Source organism: Telmatherina bonti, assembly GCF_933228915.1.
Source record: "Telmatherina bonti genome assembly, chromosome: 14".
NCBI classification, from domain to species: Eukaryota; Metazoa; Chordata; class Actinopteri; order Atheriniformes; family Telmatherinidae; genus Telmatherina; species Telmatherina bonti.
In genome coordinates this window covers 9,544,065-9,567,486 of record NC_136612.1, presented here as the reverse complement: position 1 = coordinate 9,567,486, position 23,422 = coordinate 9,544,065, and positions in this window count along the sequence as shown.

Sequence of the window (23,422 nt, the reverse complement as noted above, 5' to 3'; positions counted from 1 at the left end):
CGCAATTATAGCCGCATCGCAGCTCCCCTGACAAGACTTACATCGCCTACAGTCCCATTTGTCTGGTCTGAGCCGGCGGCTCAGGCTTTTGTCAAGTTAAAGGATCTATTCACCACTGCTCCTGTCCTCCTCCACCCTGATCTCAACCATCAATTTGTGGTGGAGGTTGATGCTTCAGATGTCGGCGTTGGAGCTGTCTTGTCCCAACGATCCCCAGAGTCTCAGAAGTTACATCCTTTTGCCTTTTTCTCTCGACGTCTAACACCAGCTGAGCAGAACTACCATGTCGGTGATAGGGAACTCTTAGCCATCAAACTCGCCCTGGAGCAGTGGCGCCATTGGTTGGAGGGATCCAAAGTGCCATTCCTCATCTGGACTGACCATAAGAACCTGGAATACCTACAGTCTGCTAGACAAATGAATCCCCGACAGGCCCGTTGGTCTCTTTTCTTCAATCGATTCCACTTCACGCTGTCATACAGACCTGGGTCCAAAAACCAGAAACCGGACTCTCTCTCTCGCCAATTTCCACCCAAGACTGCAGTTTCACCTGATACCATCTTACCTGCAACCTGTGTTGTAGCCGCTGTTTCCTGGGAGGTGGAGGACAGGGTTAGAGAGGCGCAACAGCCTGACCCTGGCACAGGTCCCCGTAACCGCCTTTATGTCCCCAATTCTGTACGTTCCCAAGTCCTCCAGTGGGGACATTCCTCCCGCCTAGCATGCCACCCTGGTTCGGTGCGAACACTTTCTTTTCTGAGACGCAGATTCTGGTGGCCCGCAATGGATAAAGATGTCCGGGAGTTTGTTGCAGCCTGTACGACGTGTGCACGCAGTAAGTCATCGCATCAGCCACCTGCGGGATTTCTTCGTCCATTACCTGTTCCAAGCAGACCCTGGTCGCACATTGCTCTGGACTTCGTCACTGGTCTTCCAGCCTCAAGAGGTAACACCACCATCCTCACAGTTGTTGATCGCTTTTCCAAAGCTGTTCACTTTATTGCCCTTCCCAAACTTCCTACTGCCAAGGAGACAGCCAACTTACTTGTTCATCATGTCTTTCGGCTCCATGGTCTGCCCACAGACATAGTATCAGACAGAGGACCCCAATTTACATCCCAGGTATGGAAGTCGTTTTGTCACTCACTCGGGGCCACTGTGAGCCTGTCGTCTGGTTTCCATCCCCAGACCAATGGCCAGGCTGAGGTCTAATCAGGATCTGGAAACTGCCCTGAGATGTGTTGCTGAGTCCAACCCCTCCTCCTGGTGTGACCATCTGGACTGGGTAGAGTATGCTCACAACTCCCTTACCTCTTCTGCTTCAGGCTTATCACCTTTCGAATGCTCCCTGGGATATCAGCCGCCCCTGTTTCCAGCACAGGAGGTGGAGGTTTCTGTGCCGTCGGTCCAGCTACACATCCGCCGCTGCCGACGGATTTGGAGGAAGGCTCGAACTGCGCTCCTTCATGCCTCCGTACGTACCCGCCGCATGGCGGATCGTCATCGGACTCCTGGACCCCATTACGCACCTGGCCAAAAGGTTTGGTTATCAGCAAAGAACATTCCATTGCGTACTGATGCCAAGAAGTTGGCCCCCCGCTTTTTGGGTCCCTTTGAGGTTGAGCGGATCATTAATCCCACCGTGGTCAAACTGAAACTCCCCAGTTCCATGAGAGTCCACCCTTCTTTCCATGTCTCCCAACTCAAGCCTGTTTCCTCTAGTCCTCTCGTCCCTCCTTCCAGACCCCCTCCTCCCGCCCAGCTTGTGGCGGGTCGCCCTGCCTATTCTGTCCGGCGTCTCCTGGATGTGCGGCGTCGGGGTCGTGGCTTCCAGTTTCTGGTGGACTGGGAGGGGTATGGTCCTGAGGAGCGTGCCTGGGTTCCGCGCTCATTTATTCTGGATGCCTCTCTGGTCCGGGATTTTCGTCGTGCTCATCCGGAGAAGTTTCGGTCGCCCGGTGGCTCCCGTGGAGGGGGGGGTACTGTTGTGGTTCCTGCTCTGACCTGTGCTGCAGTGGGTGTGCCTGTTTCCCTGGCAATCAAGTCCACACCAGGTTCTCATCGGGTAATCAGCAGCAGCAGCAAGATAAAAGGCCAGCTCAGTTCACCAGTCATCGCCTGATTGTTTCATCTGTGGTAACAGCTCTCGGCCATTGCAGCATTTCTGCTTAAGAATTTAAACTGCTTGTTACACAACTGTCTGTTCTGTCACCAGTGCATGATTCTTGCCTGCCTGCCCGTCAACCTGCCCGCCAACCTGCCTGCCTGCCTGGCCACCTACCATTCTGCCCAGGAGAACAATAAACCTGTCGTAGTATCCACATCCAATCTGCACTTGGGTCCTTGTTTGTCCTACACTACAACAAGATCACCAGAGTAGCAGCACAAAGGAGACTTCTCAGTCGCCATGGCAGCAACGCGCCGGTCCTGGTTCCACCTGTGCAGACCTTCCAGCAGGTAAACCTGGAAATTCAGGCTGTTGGCACTGGTCCCTACAAGTACAATGAAATGCAACATGAAATATCAAAAGCATTTTTGACATAAACATCACATCAAATGAACAAACACGCATATAATAAGATACACATTTTGGTGTCACACACCTGGTATGAAGCGGTTTAGGTGCAGATGAAAAGACTCCAAGGAAGTAGAGCCTCTGGCACACCTAAAGACCGGCAGCCGCACACCTCCCTTGGTCAGCTCTCCAGTTTTAATGTAGAGCGCAACACCTGGTGGATCTTGGATGCACTTTACATGCTTCTTCTGGACCCGCCAGATGTGCTCCATCCTCTCCTGATCAAACAGAGGAACGCCAAGGGAGTCGTTGCCACGGGAGCCCATAAGTAAAGCAAACAGCTCCTCCAGCAGCTTAACTGTGGTGTCCACTCCTCGTGTCCTCCGTCTGCAGTGGAGAGCCAACTCCTCCCTGGTCAGGTGTCTGTTCACATCTGCAGATGACAGTCCCTGGTTCCGAAGCTGCTGGGCCTTGGCTTCACGCAACAGCGCTAAGTCAGCTGCATCCCACTCAAAAATGCACGCTGAGATGCGTGCCATGTAGAGTGGGTACAGCTGATGGGCATCAGTGGTGCATCCCAGGGCAAGCCGTCGCATAAAATGCCAGATGTCCAGCCGTACCAGAAGCTGAGGCCACCCGCTGAATCTAGCCTCCAGCTTTGTTGTCTCTGCAGCCTCAGCACAGCATCCACAGTCCACATACAGGACAACAGGGGGATCCACACTGGCCTGCTGGTACCTCCTCACCAGGTCACCAGCCATCCTGTCTAAACCAGCTCCCTCCTGAGCAGTCAGGACACTGATTAAAATCTGGCCATACTCATTTCCCACAGAGGTGAGCCAGAGAGCTGTCCCTTTGGCTGTCCCAGCCAGCTTCTTTGTGATCTGAAGCACAAAACATGAACAGAGACACACAATAAGATGGAGACATGTAGAAATCCAGCTAGTGGTTTATTGAAGCCTATTTTGCAGAAAATAAGATGATTCAACCTTTTTTGTGGAGTCCATCTTCAGAATGGTGCCAAAGGTTGATGTAATGTGCGCCTTGATGTCCTCCAGCCTGGTCAAGATGTCCTGGCTGTAGACGGACAGAAGCCACCTGCAGCTGGGCACAACATCTGGCTTTGGAGGTTCCGGGAACTTTACAGGCAGCAATCCAGGGCGCTGGAGGAAGCTCATGCACTCCGTGGTGTACCGCGATACACGTTGGAGCCACTCCTCTGTGTGGTTCTCCCTCAGCTGTTTCAGTACCCGGGTTGGGCTGTTGCCAAGGCCCCTCTCCCGCAGAAGCCGAATCACCCTCACGTCACAGGCATACCTTGGTCACAGATAAATATATCAGTAAGAATGTACAGCTTTGACTTGAACATGGAAAAAGAGAAAAAAGACACTACTCACTTTTGAGTCATGATGACCCGAAATTCTGACCTGTGAGCCAAGTCCAGCTGTTGGAGGACAGCCTGGCTCCAGGACACATGAGAGGCTTTACACCTGGCACAAGTCAGCGTCTCAGTGACCATGGTGTACATGCGGTCTATGTCCAGGACCCGCCGTGCCCTCTTGTGCAGCCCTGCTCCTGTCAGCTGATGCCCAGCACAAGAAGGATTGGGGCACACCACCTTAACCTTCCACAACTTGTAAGGCATCCAAACAAGTAGTGGATGGGCAAAAAAGCGGTCTGGGGAAGGTGCCTGGTGGTAGAGGTGACTCGGCTGAGGTGGGTAGTACCACAGCTTCAGGTTGTCCTGGAGTTCCAGTCTGCCCTTTGCCCCCATCCTAAACAAAGCTTTGGATATCCACCTATGGTCTTCAGGTGGAAAGCCCTCTGCCCACAAACGGGGAAGCTGAGGAGTTGCAGCAGGAAAACAATGTGTAACTATACTTAGTTCTGGTAAAATACACTGCTGCAAAAGTATTCGTGTTTAAAGCACAGTGCTAGAACACTTACTGACACAGGAGCAGCCACTGGTGTCTCAGCTGGTACTGCTGGTGCCTCTGTTTGGGAGCCTACGGCCTGTATGAAGTTTAAGAATCAGATATTAAAATCTACAGGATAAATCTCTAATCCTGTACATTGAATGAAGTCTAGAACTACAGATGCTCGAGCTGAAAATGTAATCACTCACTGATATGGCAGTGCTGACTGGAGAAGCAGGTGTCTCCTGGCGTTCTGTGACCTGTTTCTATAAAACAGAGTCTAAGTCACATGTATTAACAACACACTTTTACACAGTTGACTTTTGAACCCCCTTTACCTGTGTCACTTTCCTGGCCATGGCAAGGTTTGGCTTTGCAGCTGCGCTAAGTGAACCACCATATCTTGGTTTGGTAAACTGAAAGTTAAGAAGCAAAAGACTGTATAAAGACAAGCCATTTGATGAATCTATTGATAGTACATGTAGGAGCAACAACAACTAAATACCATAGACAAATTCAGTGGTGGTCGCTGTTTGTGGCCTTCAGCTCCCTTCATTTGTGTCAGCCCAGCAGACTGGGCAGCACCTGCAGCTGAAGTCTGTGACATCAGGGCACCCTGGACAGCAGGAGCTGGCTGGACAGCAGGAGCTGGCTGGACAGCAGGAGCTGGCTGCTGTTTAATGGCAAAGTAGGTTTAACACTGGTCACTTTGTGATGTCATATTTGTACTATACTACAAAACTACTGTTTTTCGCCTACCATCTGGATGTGGAATCCACACACACATCTCCTCACACTACCAAACAGGGACGTCAGCCCATGCTGCATCATTGGACATTTCTCAATCTAAAAAGAACAGTTGAAGATTTATCTCCATGTCATTCAGTTGTGTGTGTTGTAGCAGAAACCATTTTGAATTTTTACTTAATCAAATATTTATTAATGTGTGAAAATCCGGTTTATGCTGTTGCATTTAGTACAAATTAAGTATAAAAGTAAACACCTGATAAAGACACACATACCCTCTGATACAGCTCGTACCACTTCTTCTGTCTGGGTGCTGGCCTGTTGCCCTCACCTGGAGGCCACGATCCTGTGGAGGCGAAGCTCTTGAGGCGTGCCATCCAGACAGTGTCGGGCATGGCTTTGTGGGACTTCGATGCCTTTGGTTGAAGATGATTTAAAAGTAAATGGTAACAACATAAGAGCTTATCAAGCCTATACAAAAACTAAAAGAATAAAAACCCATAATGATTATGATGAGACACTGTCCTCAATGACTAGACCTAACGTCTGGTAATGATTAGGTAAAATACTCCAAAATATGTCCAACCACTCAATCACCTCAAGCCTGGTTAATAATATCTGGGACCTGTTATTAGTAAATATGATTTAAAAAAAAAAAAAAAAAAAAAAGCTCTGTCAGACAGGCCAGTTGTCAATCAGCAGCTCCTATATGGAGGATTGTGGATATATTATTACTACTGGCTTTAATATGGTCTTTAGTTTGTTATCTTGTATGACCTTCAGCTTCCTGTTTGGTCCCAGTACTGATATATTCTATATGTTGAGAAATTTTGCTGGGTTTGTTAAAGTACTTCATAGACAAAAGTTAGCTTGGCATGGTTATCCAACAGGACTAACATACTGACCCGAATACAGGACAGTACTGATTATAAAATGACCCCTATTTTCCCACTTTTTTTTAAACGCGGTAGTTTATGCCGACGACCATATATGATGATGGTTAATCCCCATGATGTGATTTTTATTTTAAATGTCTTAAGAAGCCGAGGGCGAGAATGAATAGGACATGACTGAAAACAAAGCCACATCTAACATAACCTCGGTGTAATAAGCACGTAAATAATATTTTATAGACCAAAGTTATCTTAGCTTTAATAGCTAACAACTTGGTTAATCCCACATATGAAACGTTTTTCATCGACTCGCTCGGGAAATGGGAATGGGAAAAAAAGACACGACTGTGAAACCAATGTCGAGTAACATCGGCGTAAAACCGGGAAATTTTTATTTTTACACATCGATGTACATCATACAGCATTTTCATGAATGAGCCGATACTTACCATATCGCTAAATAGACCGCTTTCACTCGTAAATTCTTGTTCACTCCGACTGTTCCCAAGAACTTCCAATTTACATACGGATTTAACCTTCGACCTCCCGTAACCTTTACCTTCATTAAACATTTTACATTGCGATACGTAACTTTCACGACGTCATTGGCCGTCAGCTTTCAACATTTCTCCAACGTGATTGGTCGGCAACTTCAACATTTTCAACATTTCTTGAACGTGATTGGCTAGAATCTTCAACATTTTCAACATTTCTTGAACGTGATTGGCCGGCAACTTCAACATTTTCAACATTTCCCCCGGACCATTCTTCGGCAGCTGGCGCTCAGGTTGCAGTCTCTTCTGGAGGCGTGGGTTCAAATCCCACTTCTGATATTCTTCTTCTGCTTTGTCATTGTCTCTCAGTTTACAGGACTTTTCATTTTCAAAAATTGCTCCTTTCTTTTGTCCTGCCAACCAGTAAGATGCAGCTGCTCTCACGGTTTCTGTGGTGTAGAGGCTATCACATTCGCCTAACATGCGAAAGGTCCCTGGTTCGAGACCAGGCAGAAACATTTCCAAGCTTGTTGCAAGACATTTAAACATGACTTAAACAGACACACTTAATGATATTTGTGCTGCACACTTGCTCTTCACCCCTGAAATAATTGTGGGACTCAGTTCACACCACCAACTCTGCCAAAATATCCCTGACTCTTAAAACCAGAAGAGGACCTTGAGCCAGGCAGGTAATTCTATGGCAGCTTTGCTACGAGCAAATCACCTTGCACCGTACCCTTTGTTATTGTCTCTTCCGTGTTGTCCGTGCACACAGATAAAAACAGCAACAAAAGCTCTGGCGGCTTAGGGCCAATAGCGAGCCTCATGCGGTATTACACATATCCTCAAACAACACATGACATGTTGGGTTGCATTGAGCGTTGGCCTTGTCCCGCTCTGTACAGAGGCTGGCTCAGAGGACTTTGAGAAGCCTTGTAACCTACAGGCCTTTTACAGCAAACTATTTGAAATTTCAAGACAGGGCTAAGTGTTTTATGCTCGTGTCAAGGGTCATAAAGACCAAGAAACACTCCCCGTCGGGAAACCAAACACCAGTCCTCCACGTTATAGGCAGAGGTCCTGGCCAGTATACCAACAACTATCACGTGCAGTCCCAAGGGATTGGCAACAGCCAAAAAAGACAAACCATACACTTTGGCACAAGGAAGAGTGCAGAACCACAAGCAGTCAGAGTTTGGTGAAGAAGATTGCCGCCTTGATCATGGCCATACTGTGCCAGGCCAAAGACATGTTTCAGCTTGAGTTGGCAGCATAGTGATGTATCAAAAGGCATTCCATGGATTAAGGACCGGCATTCTGCGATACAACGATCCAAGCGTACACCTCGGTTGAACCTACAACCTACCCTTTAGGTGAGAGACCTCTGTGCCTACTACAGACAAAGCAGTCACCTCTATGACCACAATTGTTACTAAGATCACATGTGAAAATGGTGTGTAAGCTGCCAGTGGCTCACTTTCCCCAGCAACTTTAGCATGATGGCAATCGCTGTTGTTGGTTAGACAACAGAAGTATCTTGTTCAAATGTGAAGTCATGGCTGCAGTCTCCAGAGCTCAGGCCTCATTGCTCAGTGTTCAATTTCTGTTACTTGCACATTGACTAAAGGTTAAAAAAATCCCCGAAAGAATAAGGATAGAGTGTCTAACAATAGGGCAAGGCCCAAAAATGATGCTATTTGAAAGCGAAGGCTAACGACCAACGGCGACCGGACCTCAACGGGTAAGAAGATGAAAAACAATCCCACAGTAACCAGACACAGGAAAGCTTGTTCAAAATCTGCACACCTCAAGACAGGTGGCTAGACCTCTGCGTAGGCCTTGTGGTAACTTCTGCAGAGGCGGAAGCACCTACGCTTTCACACTTTGCTGCCGCTTGGGGTTGCTATCAGAAATCACATTGCACCTCCAAGAAAAAACACACAAGAGAGAGGTAGGTAAGGGCAAATTTTATCAGAATGGCCGAGCGGTCCAAGGCGCTGCGTTAAGGTCGCAGTCTCTTCTGGAGGCGTGGGTTCAAAGCCCACTTCTGATATTCTTCTTCTGCTTTGTCATTGTCTCTCAGTTTACAGGACTTTTCATTTTCAAAAATTGCGCCTTTCTTTTGTCCTGCCAACCAGTAAGATGCAGCTGCTCTCACGGTTTCTGTGGTGTAGAGGCTATCACATTCGCCTAACACGCGAAAGGTCCCTGGTTCGAGACCAGGCAGAAACATTTCCAAGCTTGTTGCAAGACATTTAAACATGCCTTAAACAGACACACTTAATGATATTTGTGCTGCACACTTGCTCTTCACCCCTGAAATAATCTTGGGACACAGTTCACACCACCAACTCTGCCAAAATATCCCTGACTCTTAAAACCAGAAGAGGACCTTGAGCCAGGCAGGTAATTCTATGGCAGCTTTGCTACGAGCAAATCACCTTGCACCGTACCCTTTGTTATTGTCTCTTCCGTGTTGTCCGTGCACACAGATAAAAACAGCAACAAAAGCTCTGGCGGCTTACGGCCAATAGCGAGCCTCATGCAGTATTACACATATCCTCAAACAACACATGACATGTTGGGTTGCATTGAGCGTTGGCCTTGTCCCGCTCTGTACAGAGGCCGGCTCAGAGGACTTTGAGAAGCCTTGTAACCTACAGGCCTTTTACAGCAAACTATTTGAAATTTCAAGACAGGGCTAAGTGTTTTATGCTCGTGTCAAGGGTCATAAAGACCAAGAAACACTCCCCGTCGGGAAACCAAACACCAGTCCTCCACGTTATAGGCAGAGGTCCTGGCCAGTATACCAACAACTATCACGTGCAGTCCCAAGGGATTGGCAACAGCCAAAAAAGACAAACCATACACTTTGGCACAAGGAAGAGTGCAGAACCACAAGCAGTCAGAGTTTGGTGAAGAAGATTGCCGCCTTGATCATGGCCATACTGTGCCAGGCCAAAGACATGTTTCAGCTTGAGTTGGCAGCATAGTGATGTATCAAAAGGCATTCCATGGATTAAGGACCGGCATTCTGCGATACAACGATCCAAGCGTACACCTCGGTTGAACCTACAACCTACCCTTTAGGTGAGAGACCTCTGTGCCTACTACAGACAAAGCAGTCACCTCTATGACCACAATTGTTACTAAGATCACATGTGAAAATGGTGTGTAAGCTGCCAGTGGCTCACTTTCCAAAGCAACTTTAGCATGATGGCAATCGCTGTTGTTGGTTAGACAACAGAAGTATCTTGTTCAAATGTGAAGTCATGGCTGCAGTCTCCAGAGCTCAGGCCTCATTGCTCAGTGTTCAATTTCTGTTACTTGCACATTGACTAAAGGTTAAAAAAATCCCCGAAAGAATAAGGATAGAGTGTCTAACAATAGGGCAAGGCCCAAAAATGATGCTATTTGAAAGCGAAGGCTAACGACCAACGGCGACCGGACCTCAACGGGTAAGAAGATGAAAAACAATCCCACAGTAACCAGACACAGGAAAGCTTGTTCAAAATCTGCACACCTCAAGACAGGTGGCTAGACCTCTGCGTAGGCCTTGTGGTAACTTCTGCAGAGGCGGAAGCACCTACGCTTTCACACTTTGCTGCCGCTTGGGGTTGCTATCAGAAATCACATTGCACCTCCAAGAAAAAACACACAAGAGAGAGGTAGGTAAGAGCAAATTTTATCAGAATGGCCGAGCGGTCCAAGGCGCTGCGTTAAGGTTGCAGTCTCTTCTGGAGGCGTGGGTTCAAATCCCACTTCTGATATTCTTCTTCTGCTTTGTCATTGTCTCTCAGTTTACAGGACTTTTCATTTTCAAAAATTGCTCCTTTCTTTTGTCCTGCCAACCAGTAAGATGCAGCTGCTCTCACGGTTTCTGTGGTGTAGAGGCTATCACATTCGCCTAACACGCGAAAGGTCCCTGGTTCGAGACCAGGCAGAAACATTTCCAAGCTTGTTGCAAGACATTTAAACATGACTTAAACAGACACACTTAATGATATTTGTGCTGCACACTTGCTCTTCACCCCTGAAATAATCTTGGGACACAGTTCACACCACCAACTCTGCCAAAATATCCCTGACTCTTAAAACCAGAAGAGGACCTTGAGCCAGGCAGGTAATTCTATGGCAGCTTTGCTACGAGCAAATCACCTTGCACCGTACCCTTTGTTATTGTCTCTTCCGTGTTGTCCGTGCACACAGATAAAAACAGCAACAAAAGCTCTGGCGGCTTACGGCCAATAGCGAGCCTCATGCGGTATTACACATATCCTCAAACAACACATGACATGTTGGGTTGCATTGAGCGTTGGCCTTGTCCCGCTCTGTACAGAGGCCGGCTCAGAGGACTTTGAGAAGCCTTGTAACCTACAGGCCTTTTACAGCAAACTATTTGAAATTTCAAGACAGGGCTAAGTGTTTTATGCTCGTGTCAAGGGTCATAAAGACCAAGAAACACTCCCCGTCGGGAAACCAAACACCAGTCCTCCACGTTATAGGCAGAGGTCCTGGCCAGTATACCAACAACTATCACGTGCAGTCCCAAGGGATTGGCAACAGCCAAAAAAGACAAACCATACACTTTGGCACAAGGAAGAGTGCAGAACCACAAGCAGTCAGAGTTTGGTGAAGAAGATTGCCGCCTTGATCATGGCCATACTGTGCCAGGCCAAAGACATGTTTCAGCTTGAGTTGGCAGCATAGTGATGTATCAAAAGGCATTCCATGGATTAAGGACCGGCATTCTGCGATACAACGATCCAAGCGTACACCTCGGTTGAACCTACAACCTACCCTTTAGGTGAGAGACCTCTGTGCCTACTACAGACAAAGCAGTCACCTCTATGACCACAATTGTTACTAAGATCACATGTGAAAATGGTGTGTAAGCTGCCAGTGGCTCACTTTCCCCAGCAACTTTAGCATGATGGCAATCGCTGTTGTTGGTTAGACAACAGAAGTATCTTGTTCAAATGTGAAGTCATGGCTGCAGTCTCCAGAGCTCAGGCCTCATTGCTCAGTGTTCAATTTCTGTTACTTGCACATTGACTATAGGTTAAGGAATCCCTGAAAGAATAAGGATAGAGTGCCTAACAATAGGGCAAGGCCCAAAAATGATGCTATTTGAAAGCGAAGGCTAACGACCAACGGCGACCGGACCTCAACGGGTAAGAAGATGAAAAACAATCCCACAGTAACCAGACACAGGAAAGCTTGTTCAAAATCTGCACACCTCAAGACAGGTGGCTAGACCTCTGCGTAGACCTTGTGGCAACTTCTGCAGAGGCGGAAGCACCTACGCTTTCACACTTTGCTGCCGCTTGGGGTTGCTATCAGAAATCACATTGCACCTCCAAGAAAAAACACACAAGAGAGAGGTAGGTAAGAGCAAATTTTATCAGAATGGCCGAGCGGTCCAAGGCGCTGCGTTAAGGTCGCAGTCTCTTCTGGAGGCGTGGGTTCAAATCCCACTTCTGATACTCTTCTTCTGCTTTGTCATTGTCTCTCAGTTTACAGGACTTTTCATTTTCAAAAATTGCGCCTTTCTTTTGTCCTGCCAACCAGTAAGATGCAGCTGTTCTCATGGTTTCTGTGGTGTAGAGGCTATCACATTCGCCTAACACGTGAAAGGTCCCTGGTTCGAGACCAGGCAGAAACATTTCCAAGCTTGTTGCAAGACATTTAAACATGACTTAAACAGACACACTTAATGATATTTGTGCTGCACACTTGCTCTTCACCCCTGAAATAATCTTGGGACACAGTTCACACCACCAACTCTGCCAAAATATCCCTGACTCTTAAAACCAGAAGAGGACCTTGAGCCAGGCAGGTAATTCTATGGCAGCTTTGCTACGAGCAAATCACCTTGCACCGTACCCTTTGTTATTGTCTCTTCCGTGTTGTCCGTGCACACAGATAAAAACAGCAACAAAAGCTCTGGCGGCTTACGGCCAATAGCGAGCCTCATGCGGTATTACACATATCCTCAAACAACACATGACATGTTGGGTTGCATTGAGCATTGGCCTTGTCCCGCTCTGTACAGAGGCCGGCTCAGAGGACTTTGAGAAGCCTTGTAACCTACAGGCCTTTTACAGCAAACTATTTGAAATTTCAAGACAGGGCTAAGTGTTTTATGCTCGTGTCAAGGGTCATAAAGACCAAGAAACACTCCCCGTCGGGAAACCAAACACCAGTCCTCCACGTTATAGGCAGAGGTCCTGGCCAGTATACCAACAACTATCACGTGCAGTCCCAAGGGATTGGCAACAGCCAAAAAAGACAAACCATACACTTTGGCACAAGGAAGAGTGCAGAACCACAAGCAGTCAGAGTTTGGTGAAAAAGATTGCCGCCTTGATCATGGCCATACTGTGCCAGGCCAAAGACATGTTTCAGCTTGAGTTGGCAGCATAGTGATGTATCAAAAGGCATTCCATGGATTAAGGACCGGCATTCTGCGATACAACGATCCAAGCGTACACCTCGGTTGAACCTACAACCTACCCTTTAGGTGAGAGACCTCTGTGCCTACTACAGACAAAGCAGTCACCTCTATGACCACAATTGTTACTAAGATCACATGTGAAAATGGTGTGTAAGCTGCCAGTGGCTCACTTTCCCCAGCAACTTTAGCATGATGGCAATCGCTGTTGTTGGTTAGACAACAGAAGTATCTTGTTCAAATGTGAAGTCATGGCTGCAGTCTCCAGAGCTCAGGCCTCATTGCTCAGTGTTCAATTTCTGTTACTTGCACATTGACTAAAGGTTAAAAAAAATCCCCGAAAGAATAAGGATAGAGTGTCTAACAATAGGGCAAGGCCCAAAAATGACGCTATTTGAAAGCGAAGGCTAACGACCAACGGCGACCGGACCTCAACGGGTAAGAAGATGAAAAACAATCCCACAGTAACCAGACACAGGAAAGCTTGTTCAAAATCTGCACACCTCAAGACAGGTGGCTAGACCTCTGCGTAGGCCTTGTGGTAACTTCTGCAGAGGCGGAAGCACCTACGCTTTCACACTTTGCTGCCGCTTGGGGTTGCTATCAGAAATCACATTGCACCTCCAAGAAAAAACACACAAGAGAGAGGTAGGTAAGAGCAAATTTTATCAGAATGGCCGAGCGGTCCTAGGCGCTGCGTTAAGGTTGCAGTCTCTTCTGGAGGCGTGGGTTCAAATCCCACTTCTGATATTCTTCTTCTGCTTTGTCATTGTCTCTCAGTTTACAGGACTTTTCATTTTGAAAAATTGCGCCTTTCTTTTGTCCTGCCAACCAGTAAGATGCAGCTGCTCTCAGGGTTTCTGTGGTGTAGAGGCTATCACATTCGCCTAACACGTGAAAGGTCCCTGGTTCGAGACCAGGCAGAAACATTTCCAAGCTTGTTGCAAGACATTTAAACATGACTTAAACAGACACACTTAATGATATTTGTGCTGCACACTTGCTCTTCACCCCTGAAATAATCTTGGGACACAGTTCACACCACCAACTCTGCCAAAATATCCCTGACTCTTAAAACCAGAAGAGGACCTTGAGCCAGGCAGGTAATTCTATGGCAGCTTTGCTACGAGCAAATCACCTTGCACCGTACCCTTTGTTATTGTCTCTTCCGTGTTGTCCGTGCACACAGATAAAAACAGCAACAAAAGCTCTGGCGGCTTACGGCCAATAGCGAGCCTCATGTGGTATTACACATATCCTCAAACAACACATGACATGTTGGGTTGCATTGAGCGTTGGCCTTGTCCCGCTCTGTACAGAGGCCGGCTCAGAGGACTTTGAGAAGCCTTGTAACCTACAGGCCTTTTACAGCAAACTATTTGAAATTTCAAGACAGGGCTAAGTGTTTTATGCTCGTGTCAAGGGTCATAAAGACCAAGAAACACTCCCCGTCGGGAAACCAAACACCAGTCCTCCACGTTATAGGCAGAGGTCCTGGCCAGTATACCAACAACTATCACGTGCAGTCCCAAGGGATTGGCAACAGCCAAAAAAGACAAACCATACACTTTGGCACAAGGAAGAGTGCAGAACCACAAGCAGTCAGAGTTTGGTGAAAAAGATTGCCGCCTTGATCATGGCCATACTGTGCCAGGCCAAAGACATGTTTCAGCTTGAGTTGGCAGCATAGTGATGTATCAAAAGGCATTCCATGGATTAAGGACCGGCATTCTGCGATACAACGATCCAAGCGTACACCTCGGTTGAACCTACAACCTACCCTTTAGGTGAGAGACCTCTGTGCCTACTACAGACAAAGCAGTCACCTCTATGACCACAATTGTTACTAAGATCACATGTGAAAATGGTGTGTAAGCTGCCAGTGGCTCACTTTCCCCAGCAACTTTAGCATGATGGCAATCGCTGTTGTTGGTTAGACAACAGAAGTATCTTGTTCAAATGTGAAGTCATGGCTGCAGTCTCCAGAGCTCAGGCCTCATTGCTCAGTGTTCAATTTCTGTTACTTGCACATTGACTAAAGGTTAAAAAAAATCCCCGAAAGAATAAGGATAGAGTGTCTAACAATAGGGCAAGGCCCAAAAATGACGCTATTTGAAAGCGAAGGCTAACGACCAACGGCGACCGGACCTCAACGGGTAAGAAGATGAAAAACAATCCCACAGTAACCAGACACAGGAAAGCTTGTTCAAAATCTGCACACCTCAAGACAGGTGGCTAGACCTCTGCGTAGGCCTTGTGGTAACTTCTGCAGAGGCGGAAGCACCTACGCTTTCACACTTTGCTGCCGCTTGGGGTTGCTATCAGAAATCACATTGCACCTCCAAGAAAAAACACACAAGAGAGAGGTAGGTAAGAGCAAATTTTATCAGAATGGCCGAGCGGTCCAAGGCGCTGCGTTAAGGTTGCAGTCTCTTCTGGAGGCGTGGGTTCAAATCCCACTTCTGATATTCTTCTTCTGCTTTGTCATTGTCTCTCAGTTTACAGGACTTTTCATTTTGAAAAATTGCGCCTTTCTTTTGTCCTGCCAACCAGTAAGATGCAGCTGCTCTCAGGGTTTCTGTGGTGTAGAGGCTATCACATTCGCCTAACACGTGAAAGGTCCCTGGTTCGAGACCAGGCAGAAACATTTCCAAGCTTGTTGCAAGACATTTAAACATGACTTAAACAGACACACTTAATGATATTTGTGCTGCACACTTGCTCTTCACCCCTGAAATAATCTTGGGACACAGTTCACACCACCAACTCTGCCAAAATATCCCTGACTCTTAAAACCAGAAGAGGACCTTGAGCCAGGCAGGTAATTCTATGGCAGCTTTGCTACGAGCAAATCACCTTGCACCGTACCCTTTGTTATTGTCTCTTCCGTGTTGTCCGTGCACACAGATAAAAACAGCAACAAAAGCTCTGGCGGCTTACGGCCAATAGCGAGCCTCATGCGGTATTACACATATCCTCAAACAACACATGACATGTTGGGTTGCATTGAGCATTGGCCTTGTCCCGCTCTGTACAGAGGCCGGCTCAGAGGACTTTGAGAAGCCTTGTAACCTACAGGCCTTTTACAGCAAACTATTTGAAATTTCAAGACAGGGCTAAGTGTTTTATGCTCGTGTCAAGGGTCATAAAGACCAAGAAACACTCCCCGTCGGGAAACCAAACACCAGTCCTCCACGTTATAGGCAGAGGTCCTGGCCAGTATACCAACAACTATCACGTGCAGTCCCAAGGGATTGGCAACAGCCAAAAAAGACAAACCATACACTTTGGCACAAGGAAGAGTGCAGAACCACAAGCAGTCAGAGTTTGGTGAAGAAGATTGCCGCCTTGATCATGGCCATACTGTGCCAGGCCAAAGACATGTTTCAGCTTGAGTTGGCAGCATAGTGATGTATCAAAAGGCATTCCATGGATTAAGGACCGGCATTCTGCGATACAACGATCCAAGCGTACACCTCGGTTGAACCTACAACCTACCCTTTAGGTGAGAGACCTCTGTGCCTACTACAGACAAAGCAGTCACCTCTATGACCACAATTGTTACTAAGATCACATGTGAAAATGGTGTGTAAGCTGCCAGTGGCTCACTTTCCCCAGCAACTTTAGCATGATGGCAATCGCTGTTGTTGGTTAGACAACAGAAGTATCTTGTTCAAATGTGAAGTCATGGCTGCAGTCTCCAGAGCTCAGGCCTCATTGCTCAGTGTTCAATTTCTGTTACTTGCACATTGACTAAAGGTTAAAAAAAATCCCCGAAAGAATAAGGATAGAGTGTCTAACAATAGGGCAAGGCCCAAAAATGATGCTATTTGAAAGCGAAGGCTAACGACCAACGGCGACCGGACCTCAACGGGTAAGAAGATGAAAAACAATCCCACAGTAACCAGACACAGGAAAGCTTGTTCAAAATCTGCACACCTCAAGACAGGTGGCTAGACCTCTGCGTAGGCCTTGTGGTAACTTCTGCAGAGGCGGAAGCACCTACGCTTTCACACTTTGCTGCCGCTTGGGGTTGCTATCAGAAATCACATTGCACCTCCAAGAAAAAACACACAAGAGAGAGGTAGGTAAGAGCAAATTTTATCAGAATGGCCGAGCGGTCCAAGGCGCTGCGTTAAGGTTGCAGTCTCTTCTGGAGGCGTGGGTTCAAATCCCACTTCTGATATTCTTCTTCTGCTTTGTCATTGTCTCTCAGTTTACAGGACTTTTCATTTTCAAAAATTGCTCCTTTCTTTTGTCCTGCCAACCAGTAAGATGCAGCTGCTCTCACGGTTTCTGTGGTGTCGAGGCTATCACATTCGCCTAACACGCGAAAGGTCCCTGGTTCGAGACCAGGCAGAAACATTTCCAAGCTTGTTGCAAGACATTTAAACATGACTTAAGCAGACACACTTAATGATATTTGTGCTGCACACTTGCTCTTCACCCCTGAAATAATTGTGGGACACAGTTCACACCACCAACTCTGCCAAAATATCCCTGACTCTTAAAACCAGAAGAGGACCTTGAGCCAGGCAGGTAATTCTATGGCAGCTTTGCTACGAGCAAATCACCTTGCACCGTACACTTTGTTATTGTCTCTTCCGTGTTGTCCGTGCACACAGATAAAAACAGCAACAAAAGCTCTGGCGGCTTACGGCCAATAGCGAGCCTCATGCGGTATTACACATATCCTCAAACAACACATGACATGTTGGGTTGCATTGAGCGTTGGCCTTGTCCCGCTCTGTACAGAGGCCGGCTCAGAGGACTTTGAGAAGCCTTGTAACCTACAGGCCTTTTACAGCAAACTATTTGAAATTTCAAGACAGGGCTAAGTGTTTTATGCTCGTGTCAAGGGTCATAAAGACCAAGAAACACTCCCCGTCGGGAAACCAAACACCAGTCCTCCACGTTATAGGCAGAGGTCCTGGCCAGTATACCAACAACTATCACGTGCAGTCCCAAGGGATTGGCAACAGCCAAAAAAGACAAACCATACACTTTGGCACAAGGAAGAGTGCAGATCCACAAGCAGTCAGAGTTTGGTGAAGAAGATTGCCGCCTTGATCATGGCCATACTGTGCCAGGCCAAAGACATGTTTCAGCTTGAGTTGGCAGCATAGTGATGTATCAAAAGGCATTCCATGGATTAAGGACCGGCATTCTGCGATACAACGATCCAAGCGTACACCTCGGTTGAACCTACAACCTACCCTTTAGGTGAGAGACCTCTGTGCCTACTACAGACAAAGCAGTCACCTCTATGACCACAATTGTTACTAAGATCACATGTGAAAATGGTGTGTAAGCTGCCAGTGGCTCACTTTCCCCAGCAACTTTAGCATGATGGCAATCGCTGTTGTTGGTTAGACAACAGAAGTATCTTGTTCAAATGTGAAGTCATGGCTGCAGTCTCCAGAGCTCAGGCCTCATTGCTCAGTGTTCAATTTCTGTTACTTGCACATTGACTAAAGGTTAAAAAAAATCCCCGAAAGAATAAGGATAGAGTGTCTAACAATAGGGCAAGGCCCAAAAATGACGCTATTTGAAAGCGAAGGCTAACGACCAACGGCGACCGGACCTCAACGGGTAAGAAGATGAAAAACAATCCCACAGTAACCAGACACAGGAAAGCTTGTTCAAAATCTGCACACCTCAAGACAGGTGGCTAGACCTCTGCGTAGGCCTTGTGGTAACTTCTGCAGAGGCGGAAGCACCTACGCTTTCACACTTTGCTGCCGCTTGGGGTTGCTATCAGAAATCACATTGCACCTCCAAGAAAAAACACACAAGAGAGAGGTAGGTAAGAGCAAATTTTATCAGAATGGCCGAGCGGTCCAAGGCGCTGCGTTAAGGTTGCAGTCTCTTCTGGAGGCGTGGGTTCAAATCCCACTTCTGATATTCTTCTTCTGCTTTGTCATTGTCTCTCAGTTTACAGGACTTTTCATTTTGAAAAATTGCGCCTTTCTTTTGTCCTGCCAACCAGTAAGATGCAGCTGCTCTCAGGGTTTCTGTGGTGTAGAGGCTATCACATTCGCCTAACACGTGAAAGGTCCCTGGTTCGAGACCAGGCAGAAACATTTCCAAGCTTGTTGCAAGACATTTAAACATGACTTAAGCAGACACACTTAATGATATTTGTGCTGCACACTTGCTCTTCACCCCTGAAATAATTGTGGGACACAGTTCACACCACCAACTCTGCCAAAATATCCCTGACTCTTAAAACCAGAAGAGGACCTTGAGCCAGGCAGGTAATTCTATGGCAGCTTTGCTACGAGCAAATCACCTTGCACCGTACACTTTGTTATTGTCTCTTCCGTGTTGTCCGTGCACACAGATAAAAACAGCAACAAAAGCTCTGGCGGCTTACGGCCAATAGCGAGCCTCATGCGGTATTACACATATCCTCAAACAACACATGACATGTTGGGTTGCATTGAGCGTTGGCCTTGTCCCGCTCTGTACAGAGGCCGGCTCAGAGGACTTTGAGAAGCCTTGTAACCTACAGGCCTTTTACAGCAAACTATTTGAAATTTCAAGACAGGGCTAAGTGTTTTATGCTCGTGTCAAGGGTCATAAAGACCAAGAAACACTCCCCGTCGGGAAACCAAACACCAGTCCTCCACGTTATAGGCAGAGGTCCTGGCCAGTATACCAACAACTATCACGTGCAGTCCCAAGGGATTGGCAACAGCCAAAAAAGACAAACCATACACTTTGGCACAAGGAAGAGTGCAGATCCACAAGCAGTCAGAGTTTGGTGAAGAAGATTGCCGCCTTGATCATGGCCATACTGTGCCAGGCCAAAGACATGTTTCAGCTTGAGTTGGCAGCATAGTGATGTATCAAAAGGCATTCCATGGATTAAGGACCGGCATTCTGCGATACAACGATCCAAGCGTACACCTCGGTTGAACCTACAACCTACCCTTTAGGTGAGAGACCTCTGTGCCTACTACAGACAAAGCAGTCACCTCTATGACCACAATTGTTACTAAGATCACATGTGAAAATGGTGTGTAAGCTGCCAGTGGCTCACTTTCCCCAGCAACTTTAGCATGATGGCAATCGCTGTTGTTGGTTAGACAACAGAAGTATCTTGTTCAAATGTGAAGTCATGGCTGCAGTCTCCAGAGCTCAGGCCTCATTGCTCAGTGTTCAATTTCTGTTACTTGCACATTGACTAAAGGTTAAGGAATCCCCGAAAGAATAAGGATAGAGTGTCTAACAATAGGGCAAGGCCCAAAAATGATGCTATTTGAAAGCGAAGGCTAACGACCAACGGCGACCGGACCTCAACGGGTAAGAAGATGAAAAACAATCCCACAGTAACCGGACACAGGAAAGCTTGTTCAAAATCTGCACACCTCAAGACAGGTGGCTAGACCTCTGCGTAGACCTTGTGGCAACTTCTGCAGAGGCGGAAGCACCTACGCTTTCACACTTTGCTGCCGCTTGGGGTTGCTATCAGAAATCACATTGCACCTCCAAGAAAAAACACACAAGAGAGAGGTAGGTAAGCGCAAATTTTGTCAGAATGGCCGAGCGGTCCAAGGCGCTGCGTTAAGGTCGCAGTCTCTTCTGGAGGCGTGGGTTCAAAGCCCACTTCTGATATTCTTCTTCTGCTTTGTCATTGTCTCTCAGTTTACAGGACTTTTCATTTTCAAAAATTGCGCCTTTCTTTTGTCCTGCCAACCAGTAAGATGCAGCTGCTCTCACGGTTTCTGTGGTGTAGAGGCTATCACATTCGCCTAACACGCGAAAGGTCCCTGGTTCGAGACCAGGCAGAAACATTTCCAAGCTTGTTGCAAGACATTTAAACATGCCTTAAACAGACACACTTAATGATATTTGTGCTGCACACTTGCTCTTCACCCCTGAAATAATCTTGGGACACAGTTCACACCACCAACTCTGCCAAAATATCCCTGACTCTTAAAACCAGAAGAGGACCTTGAGCCAGGCAGGTAATTCTATGGCAGCTTTGCTACGAGCAAATCACCTTGCACCGTACCCTTTGTTATTGTCTCTTCCGTGTTGTCCGTGCACACAGATAAAAACAGCAACAAAAGCTCTGGCGGCTTACGGCCAATAGCGAGCCTCATGCAGTATTACACATATCCTCAAACAACACATGACATGTTGGGTTGCATTGAGCGTTGGCCTTGTCCCGCTCTGTACAGAGGCCGGCTCAGAGGACTTTGAGAAGCCTTGTAACCTACAGGCCTTTTACAGCAAACTATTTGAAATTTCAAGACAGGGCTAAGTGTTTTATGCTCGTGTCAAGGGTCATAAAGACCAAGAAACACTCCCCGTCGGGAAACCAAACACCAGTCCTCCACGTTATAGGCAGAGGTCCTGGCCAGTATACCAACAACTATCACGTGCAGTCCCAAGGGATTGGCAACAGCCAAAAAAGACAAACCATACACTTTGGCACAAGGAAGAGTGCAGAACCACAAGCAGTCAGAGTTTGGTGAAGAAGATTGCCGCCTTGATCATGGCCATACTGTGCCAGGCCAAAGACATGTTTCAGCTTGAGTTGGCAGCATAGTGATGTATCAAAAGGCATTCCATGGATTAAGGACCGGCATTCTGCGATACAACGATCCAAGCGTACACCTCGGTTGAACCTACAACCTACCCTTTAGGTGAGAGACCTCTGTGCCTACTACAGACAAAGCAGTCACCTCTATGACCACAATTGTTACTAAGATCACATGTGAAAATGGTGTGTAAGCTGCCAGTGGCTCACTTTCCAAAGCAACTTTAGCATGATGGCAATCGCTGTTGTTGGTTAGACAACAGAAGTATCTTGTTCAAATGTGAAGTCATGGCTGCAGTCTCCAGAGCTCAGGCCTCATTGCTCAGTGTTCAATTTCTGTTACTTGCACATTGACTAAAGGTTAAAAAAATCCCCGAAAGAATAAGGATAGAGTGTCTAACAATAGGGCAAGGCCCAAAAATGATGCTATTTGAAAGCGAAGGCTAACGACCAACGGCGACCGGACCTCAACGGGTAAGAAGATGAAAAACAATCCCACAGTAACCAGACACAGGAAAGCTTGTTCAAAATCTGCACACCTCAAGACAGGTGGCTAGACCTCTGCGTAGGCCTTGTGGTAACTTCTGCAGAGGCGGAAGCACCTACGCTTTCACACTTTGCTGCCGCTTGGGGTTGCTATCAGAAATCACATTGCACCTCCAAGAAAAAACACACAAGAGAGAGGTAGGTAAGAGCAAATTTTATCAGAATGGCCGAGCGGTCCAAGGCGCTGCGTTAAGGTTGCAGTCTCTTCTGGAGGCGTGGGTTCAAATCCCACTTCTGATATTCTTCTTCTGCTTTGTCATTGTCTCTCAGTTTACAGGACTTTTCATTTTCAAAAATTGCTCCTTTCTTTTGTCCTGCCAACCAGTAAGATGCAGCTGCTCTCACGGTTTCTGTGGTGTAGAGGCTATCACATTCGCCTAACACGCGAAAGGTCCCTGGTTCGAGACCAGGCAGAAACATTTCCAAGCTTGTTGCAAGACATTTAAACATGACTTAAACAGACACACTTAATGATATTTGTGCTGCACACTTGCTCTTCACCCCTGAAATAATCTTGGGACACAGTTCACACCACCAACTCTGCCAAAATATCCCTGACTCTTAAAACCAGAAGAGGACCTTGAGCCAGGCAGGTAATTCTATGGCAGCTTTGCTACGAGCAAATCACCTTGCACCGTACCCTTTGTTATTGTCTCTTCCGTGTTGTCCGTGCACACAGATAAAAACAGCAACAAAAGCTCTGGCGGCTTACGGCCAATAGCGAGCCTCATGCGGTATTACACATATCCTCAAACAACACATGACATGTTGGGTTGCATTGAGCGTTGGCCTTGTCCCGCTCTGTACAGAGGCCGGCTCAGAGGACTTTGAGAAGCCTTGTAACCTACAGGCCTTTTACAGCAAACTATTTGAAATTTCAAGACAGGGCTAAGTGTTTTATGCTCGTGTCAAGGGTCATAAAGACCAAGAAACACTCCCCGTCGGGAAACCAAACACCAGTCCTCCACGTTATAGGCAGAGGTCCTGGCCAGTATACCAACAACTATCACGTGCAGTCCCAAGGGATTGGCAACAGCCAAAAAAGACAAACCATACACTTTGGCACAAGGAAGAGTGCAGAACCACAAGCAGTCAGAGTTTGGTGAAGAAGATTGCCGCCTTGATCATGGCCATACTGTGCCAGGCCAAAGACATGTTTCAGCTTGAGTTGGCAGCATAGTGATGTATCAAAAGGCATTCCATGGATTAAGGACCGGCATTCTGCGATACAACGATCCAAGCGTACACCTCGGTTGAACCTACAACCTACCCTTTAGGTGAGAGACCTCTGTGCCTACTACAG